The sequence below is a fragment of the Balaenoptera ricei genome, chromosome 13 (genome assembly GCF_028023285.1).
Source record: "Balaenoptera ricei isolate mBalRic1 chromosome 13, mBalRic1.hap2, whole genome shotgun sequence".
NCBI classification, from domain to species: domain Eukaryota; kingdom Metazoa; phylum Chordata; class Mammalia; order Artiodactyla; family Balaenopteridae; genus Balaenoptera; species Balaenoptera ricei.
In genome coordinates this window covers 9,504,719-9,512,650 of record NC_082651.1, presented here as the reverse complement: position 1 = coordinate 9,512,650, position 7,932 = coordinate 9,504,719, and positions in this window count along the sequence as shown.

The window sequence follows — 7,932 nt, the reverse complement described above, 5'->3', positions numbered from 1 at the left end:
AGCAGGTATCAGTATTTTATCCTTTTTAATTGCCAAATAAAATTCCACCTGAATAACATTTCATTATATAGATATACCACATTTTGTTTATCCAGTTATCAGCTGATGGACATTTAGGTTGTTTCCATTTGGGGGCTATTATGAATGATGCTGCTGTGAACATTGAAATACAAGTTGTGTGGACATATGTTTTCATTAGGTATATGCCTATGAGTGGAACTCCTGGGTCATATTGTAACTATTTTTAGCATTTTGAAGAACTGCCCTGTTGTCTTCCAAAGTGGCTGCACCATTTACATTCCCACGAGCAGTGTATGAAGATTCCAACTTCTTCACATCCTTACCAACACTTGTTATTGTCTGTTTTTTTAATTATAGCCATCGTAGGCAGTGTGGAGTGGTTATCTCATCGTGATTTTGACTGACATTTCTCCATGACTAAATATGTTAAGCATTTCTTCATGTGCTTGTTGAACATTTGTAATTTCCTTCAGAGAAATGTCTGTTCAAATCCTTTGCCCATTATTTAATTGGGTTATTTGCCTTTTTATTATTGAGTTGTAGTAGTTCTTTATATATTCTGGGTACAAGTCTCTTACCAGTATATGATTTTAAATTATTTTTTCCATTCTGTGGGTTGCCTTTTTACTTTCTTGGTGGTATCATTTGAAGCACAAAGGTTTTGTGTGTGTGTGTGTGTGTGTGTGTTTTAATGAAGCACAATCTAATTTTTATTTTAGTCACTTATACTTTTGGTGTAATATATAAGAAACCATTGCTTAATCCAAGGTCATGAAGATTTACACCTATGTTTTCTTCTAGGAATTTTATAGTTTTAACCCTTACATTTAAGTCTATGATCTATTTTGAGTTAATTTTCATGTATGGTATATATTCTTTTACATGTGAATATCCAGTTTTCCCAGCAACATTTGTTGAAAAGACTATTTATTCTTTCCCCCATTGAGTTATCTTGGCACCCTTGTTGAAAATCAGTTGACCATAGGTGTATGAGGTTTTTTTTTGGACTCTCAATTCTATTCCATTGACCTATATATCTATCCTTACACCAGTACCGCTCTGTCTTGATTACTGTAGCTTTGTAATAGGTTTTGAAATCAGAAAGTGTGAGTGAGTCCTCCAACTTTGTTCTTCCTTATCAGGATTTCAAGTTTGTTTTGGCTACTCTGGGTCCCTTGAATTTCTGTGTAAATTTTAGAATCAGCCTGACAATTCCTGCAAAAATTCCAGAAGGGATTTGATAAGGATTGTATTGAATCTGTAGATCAATTGGGGAAGTATTGCCATCTTAACTATTAATTTTTCTAATTTGTGAGCAGGAGATATCTTTCCACTTATTTACATGTTTTTAATTTCTTTCAACAATTTTTATAGTTTTCAGTGTACAAACCTTTCATTTCCTTGATTGAATTTATTCCTAAGTATTTTATTCTTTTTACTGCTACTAAAAATGGGACTGTTTTCTTAATTTCATCTTCTTTTTATTTATTGCTAGTGTATAGAAATACAACTGATTTTTCTATGCTGATCGTGTATCCTGCAATACTACTAAACTCAATTAATTCTAATAGTTTTTTAGTGGACTCCTTGTGATTTTCTATATACCAGATCATGTCATCTGCAAATAGAGATAGTTTTACTTCTTCTTTTCCAATCTGATGCCTTTATTTATTTTTCTTGCCTAATGGCCCTGGCGAGCCATACCATGTTGCATAGAGGTGATGAGAATGGATGTCTTTGTCTTATTCCTGATCTTAGGGGGAAAGCATTCAGTCTTTCACCATTATGTTGTTAGCTATGGCTTTGTCGTAGATGCCCTTAATCAGGTTGAGGACGTTTCCTTCTAGTCCTAGTTTATTGATAGTTTTTAACTTGAAAATATGTTGGATTTTGTTAAATGCTTTTCTTGTGTCTGTTGAGATGATCATATAGTTTTTACCCTTTATTCTACTAATATGTTGTATTATGCTGATTGATTTTGAATAATAAATCAACTTTGCATTCCTAGGATAAATATTACTTAGTCATGGTGTAAAATCCTTCCTATATGTTGCTAGATTTGGTTCAGTAGTATTTTGTTGAGGATCTTTGCATATTAATATAATTTTCAAAATGCCCTCTCACATTAAGTTCTGATATTCAAGTTGTTTATACTTATATTGTGCCATGTCCAGAGAATATTAACATTATATAGTTTTTTCCCTTTTCTGTTTTTGAAGCTCTGGAATATTTTTATTTTCTCCACATAGGATCACACTCACAGAAAATATGAGAGGACCCTCAGGTACAGTATTTGCACTGTAGAGTTTTGTCCCATCATGGAACTTCTGAAACAGAAGGACCTTTAATAATCAGCTTGGCCTTGGTTTTCAACTCTGTTCCACAGAGTTCCCTAAGGTATTCTGTATGCATTTTAAGGTTTTTTTTTTTAATGTGTATTTAAGTATTTTAAAACCCCAAATAAATAAAGATAGCATTGATTGACATGTATTCCATACCAAACTTTACTATATTGGATATCATGGTGAAAATTAACTTATGTCCCACTGATTGTCTTTATAAAATTACAAAATACATTTGAATAAAATACTACAAGTGAATGTTTTATGCATTGGGTTCCTATGAAAGATTTCATCTGCAATAAGTCTATGTCCATCATTAGATAAAGAAACTAAAGTGCTGGGTCACTCACCCAAATTGGAGGCTGAGCTGAGAAGAGACTCCAGCTCTCCTTTCTCTCAGTTGAGTGCCCTTGACTGCGTATATTGTCTTTCCAAAGTCATTTGTCTCAAACAAAAGATATTTTACTCAAGGGACTGCTTGAAACACTCGTCATTGGGTTAGTGTAGTGACATCTGTTCTGGTCCTTGTGTTTGTTCTCTGGCTGGTTCGCAGGTCTCAGAGTGATTCAGTGCCTCAGCATTGGACATTTTCCCTTCGACCCTGAAGTTCTCAGATGGAATAGGAAAGAAGGGAAAGGCAATTAGAAGTGTGCTTTAGACAAAAGTTCCAAGGCATGCAGACCTTGTGGGAGTTATTGATTTATCTTTGGAGTTTAATTTGACAGAGTGAGCCTGTCCAGCCTCATACTTACTGAGAATTGGCTGAGTGCTTTTGCCTAGAGCAATGCTGAGAAAGTTGAGTTGTGGAGGATTGAAATGGATGAAGCCCAGAGAGAGGTTACTTCTGAGAAGAGCAAAGACCCCAAGTGGTAAAAGTGGTCCATCTCCACTGGAGAAGACAGAGACCTGGGCCAAGAGTGCACATCCAGCAAGACTGGATGGATATGCAAGTGCCTTACACTCAGGGGGCCCTGGCTGGATGGCAGTTTCCATTTTCAACAGAGCCTCAGGATCATCTATTGTACTTTCATCATCTCATTTGTGAGCTCTCCTAGAGTTTATGGGGCCGGGAGATGTGAAAACACTCTGGCGGTTGGGGAATCACTTAGGATGTCATGGCTTACAAGCTAGTAAATAAAGGGAAAGAATTAAGTGTTTATTCTGCCTTTCCTGTATGAACCATACCACTGAGCAGCCAAATAATAAGTCAAATTTTCTTTTTTAAGAATATTTCAGCTAACTGATGAAGATGGAATGATAGAATATCACCAATTTGCAACTCCTAATAAATCAATAGATCCAGTCAGTGATCACCAATGGCTGCTAAAATCACCCAAGAAAATATGGAACCCAAATTTGAACAAGCCCTGAGTACAACTTCCAATTTACAGGAAACATTGTAGAGTTGGAATTGGCAAAAATCCATATTGTGGGAAATTCTGTAGTACAAACAATTATGTTTCTTCCGTAAAGAGAAAGAAGAGAAATGCATAGAAACTTCAGATTTAAAAATACCAATGAGATACATCAGCCAATCAGAATATATAGACTTTGTGTGTGTCCTGATTCTTTTAAGTAATTTTTTTAAGCCAACCCTTATGACATTTATGAAACAATTAGGGGAAAAAAGATCTTAATGATTTATCTTAAACTAACATTTTCCTTTAATGATGTACATTTTGCCCTGTCCTACCCAACCTCATTCTCCTGGATAAAGAACACGGAATTAAAAAGGAAATTAGGTTACTTCTAACCCTTGAGGGACCTGGGTCAGGAGTGCACAGGGCCCACTTACCATGTCTAAATAACTAAAAACCATTCTCTTAGCTGAGGTAATCCCCTCCTCCCACCATTAAAAAAAAAAGAATTTTTTGGGTAAGAGCATGCTGGCAGGCAACTTTTTTTGGGAGTGGTTCCAAGGAAGAGAAGTAGGGATCTTGGAAGAGAAAACAAGGGAAGCAGGGGAAACCACCCCGAGTGTACATTATCAAACTAATCACCACTCTCGGCAACTGGTTTGATCCTTCTAGGGCTTCTCCAAAGAGCCATGTAGAATATATGTCTGAATTATCTTCCTGAGGGGACAGAAAAGGGAAATATTTACCCATGGTTCCAGGCTCTATTAGTCAAGGGTTGCCCAAGGGGAGTTAACTCTCTAGCACTTTGGGTTTGCACGTGTGTCAGAATGGCCTTGGAACATGGGGCATGGGGACATTTGATCTCTGGTCCCCCATCCATGGCCTGCCCCCTTCTATTCCCAGGCTTGGGTCCACCCCCCAAGCCACAGGGGGCCTTTCACACACATGCGTGGACACTCTGCCCACACCTCCAAGCTCCATTCACCTCACCCTCACAAATAGCTCCTCCTGGGCCACCTGTAGGTCTAGGGGCATGCACATTGACACCGTTCTCAGGAAAACAGACCTGGGAAGAGGCCCAGGCAGGCTCTAGAGCCAGTCCACAGAGAATTTGGGGGTCCCGGGCACCCAGAGCATAGTCTAGGGCAGGGCGCGGGGTTCTGGGTGAGCATGTTCCCTTGGCCTCATGGGCTATGGCTGGAGCGGAGTCAGAGTGGGGCCCTTTAAAGGTACTGGTCCGAGGCCTGTTAGGAACCGGGCGGCACAGTGGCAGGCGGGCGGGCGAGCGAAGCTTCATCTGCCACTCCCTATCGCTCCCCATCGCTCGCATTACAGTGACCCATCCCCCCCACCCGACTCCTTGTCCATGGAAAAATTGGCTTCCACGAAACCGGTCCCTGGTGTCAAAAAGGTTGGGGACCACTGCTTTAAAGAATGGGGCCCCAGGCAGGACCCCTACTGCTCAGGCCAAAAAGTAATGCCAGTTCTTTTCCACCGACTGACTTTATCAGGCTCTGGAGTCAGACAGATCTTTGTTAATCTTGGCTCAGGCTGCAAGCAACAACATTAGGGAAACTGCTCACCTGTTGAATTTCTTCATTGGAAAAGGGAGGGAAGAAGAAGGCTGCTGTGAGGATTGAAGGAGACAGTATTACACAAGCAGCCACTCTGAGCCTGGCATATGGGAGCTCTCCACAGGGGGCAGGTCTGCAAGGGTCCAGAGGTGGCATCTGGGGTCAGGGTTTGTGGCCAGGGTGGAGCGGACAGCTGAGGGGGGCTGAGGGAAAGGGCACAGACTGGCTGCAATGAGCTTTTTCTCTGTTTGGTACAATTCTCATGAAGATACACAAAGAAGAGTAATTTAATAGATTTTCCACAGAGTCCCAAACTTCTTTAAGACTTGTTCTAGGGACTTCCCCGGTGGTGCAGTGGTTGAGACTCCACGCTCCCAATGCAGGGGGCCCCAGTTCAATCCCTGGTCAGGGAACTAAGATCCTGTATGCTGCATGGTGCAGCCAAAAAAAAAAAAAAAAAGACTTGCTCTAGATCCCACTGGACCATAAGCTCCTTGAGGACAGAGCTGCATATCATTTTCTGATAAAACCCTAGCTCTTAGCATACTGCCTGGCACATAGTAAGTGCTCCGTAAAAAAGCACTGGATGGATGATTTCAAATTTGGTGTATTTCTTTTAGTGGGAGACTCTTAGTTCCTATGTTGGCTTCAAAGTTTCCCCAGACATCTCAACCTGGAATCATTCTCTGCCTCAACCCTGCCCCTCCCCCAGTCCCCTCCCCAGTGGGCAGCACCACCGACCCCCATGCCAGAGGTCACGGCAGCGTGACCCCTCATCCTTGATCAATTACTATGTCCCAGTGCTTCTATCCATCTGGTAGTTGTGGGTTTTTTTAAATTATTTATTTTTATTTTTGGCTGCGTTAGGTCTTCATTGCTGTGCGCGGGCTTTCTCTAGTTGCAGTGAATGGGGGCTACTCTTCGTTGCGGTGCGCGGGCTTCTCATTGCAGTGGCTTCTCTTGTTGCAGAGCACGGGTTCTAGACGCGCAGGCTCAGTAGTTGTGGCTCACAGGCTTAGTTGCTCTGTGGCATGTGGAATCTTCCCGGACCAGGACTCGAACCCGTGTCCCCTGCATTGGCAGGCAGATTCTTAACCACTGCGCCACCAGGGAAGCCCATCTGGTGGTTTTTTAATTTATTTGATTCACCACCACAAACCTAGTTCAGGCAACTATTCTCTCTCCCCCGAGATACTGCAGCATTTAGCTGCTCATACCCACTCATGTTCCCTGAATATATCCTCCCCAGTGTAGCCAGAGTGGCCTTTACACATCTGACCACATCCCTGATGGGCTCAGAGGTAAAGCCCAAGCTTCGTGACTCAACCTTCAGGACCCTCTGGTATACGTCATCTGCCCCACTAGACTTGTAAGATCCTTGAGAACAGTCATTGTCTTATATTCCTTTGTATCTCCTGTGGTCAGCCAGAAACTAAGTTACATAAATGAATACAGTTTTTAAAAATCAAAACTATTTTTTATCTATTGAGAAAATTATAAAATTTAAAATTGTGGGCTTAAACTCTCCAACATCAGAGATGAACCAGGACTATCTGAGCCAACGGCTGCCCCTCCCTGAGTAACTCGTGGTGAGCAAGGACCACATCCATGTTCGGTACTTCAGTGCAGTGCTCTGGGCTCCTGGCACTGACCTTCCTTTGGATATGAAATTAATTTAGTCCTGGAATTAGTCACTGGGCTATTTCTGGAAATCACCATCTTTCTCTGGAGTGGTCTGTACTGACTTCTGACACACTTAAGCCACGTGTCTGCTCAAGAGAGCCTGTGCCCATCTGTTTCAGAGAAACTGTCCTCAGGAATTCATTTTCCTTCTGGAAGATTGTGATCAGAAATCACACAATTGGCCTGTCTTGGTATCCATCACGCCAGCTGTGCACTCACATCAGTTTTCTTTTCTCATCTATCAGAGGGGCACCTTCCAATGTTTGCTGAAGGGAAAGTATTCATGGTCAGATTTCTAGCATCAGGATCATGCCATTGATAGGTTTTATCTATTTCTTTGCTTGTATAAGCTGTTTGACACCACTGAGTCTCAATTCAGTCATCTTTATTTTTTAAATTTTTTTTAAATTTATTTATTTATTTATATATTTTTGGCTGCATTGGGTCTCTTTTGCTGCACGCGGGCTTTCTCTAGTTGCGGTGAGCGGGGGCTACTCCTCATTGCAGTGTGCGGGCTTCTCATTGTGGCAGCTTCTCTTGTTGTGGAGCACTGGCTCTAGGCACGTGGGCTTCAGTAGTTGTGGCACGTGGGCTCAGTAATTGTGGCTCACAGGCTCTAGAGCACAGGCTCAGTAGTTGTGGCGCACGGGCTTAGTTGCTCCGCGGCATGTGGGATCTTCCCGGACCAGGGCTCGAACCAATGTCCCCTGCATTGGCAGGTGGATTCCTAACCACTGCGCCACTGGAGAAGTCCCTCAATTTAGTCATCTTTAAATGGAGACAAAAATTGTAAATATCTGATGAGGTTATTGTGAAGATTAAATGAGATAAAGTGTGTACTGGGTTGAACATCACATTGTAAAGGTTTTATAAATGTCAAGTACTTAGGTTTTTTATGCTTTGTTTTAAAACAAGATTTTGGGGAGTTACTAAAACATGTGCAAAATTATAAGA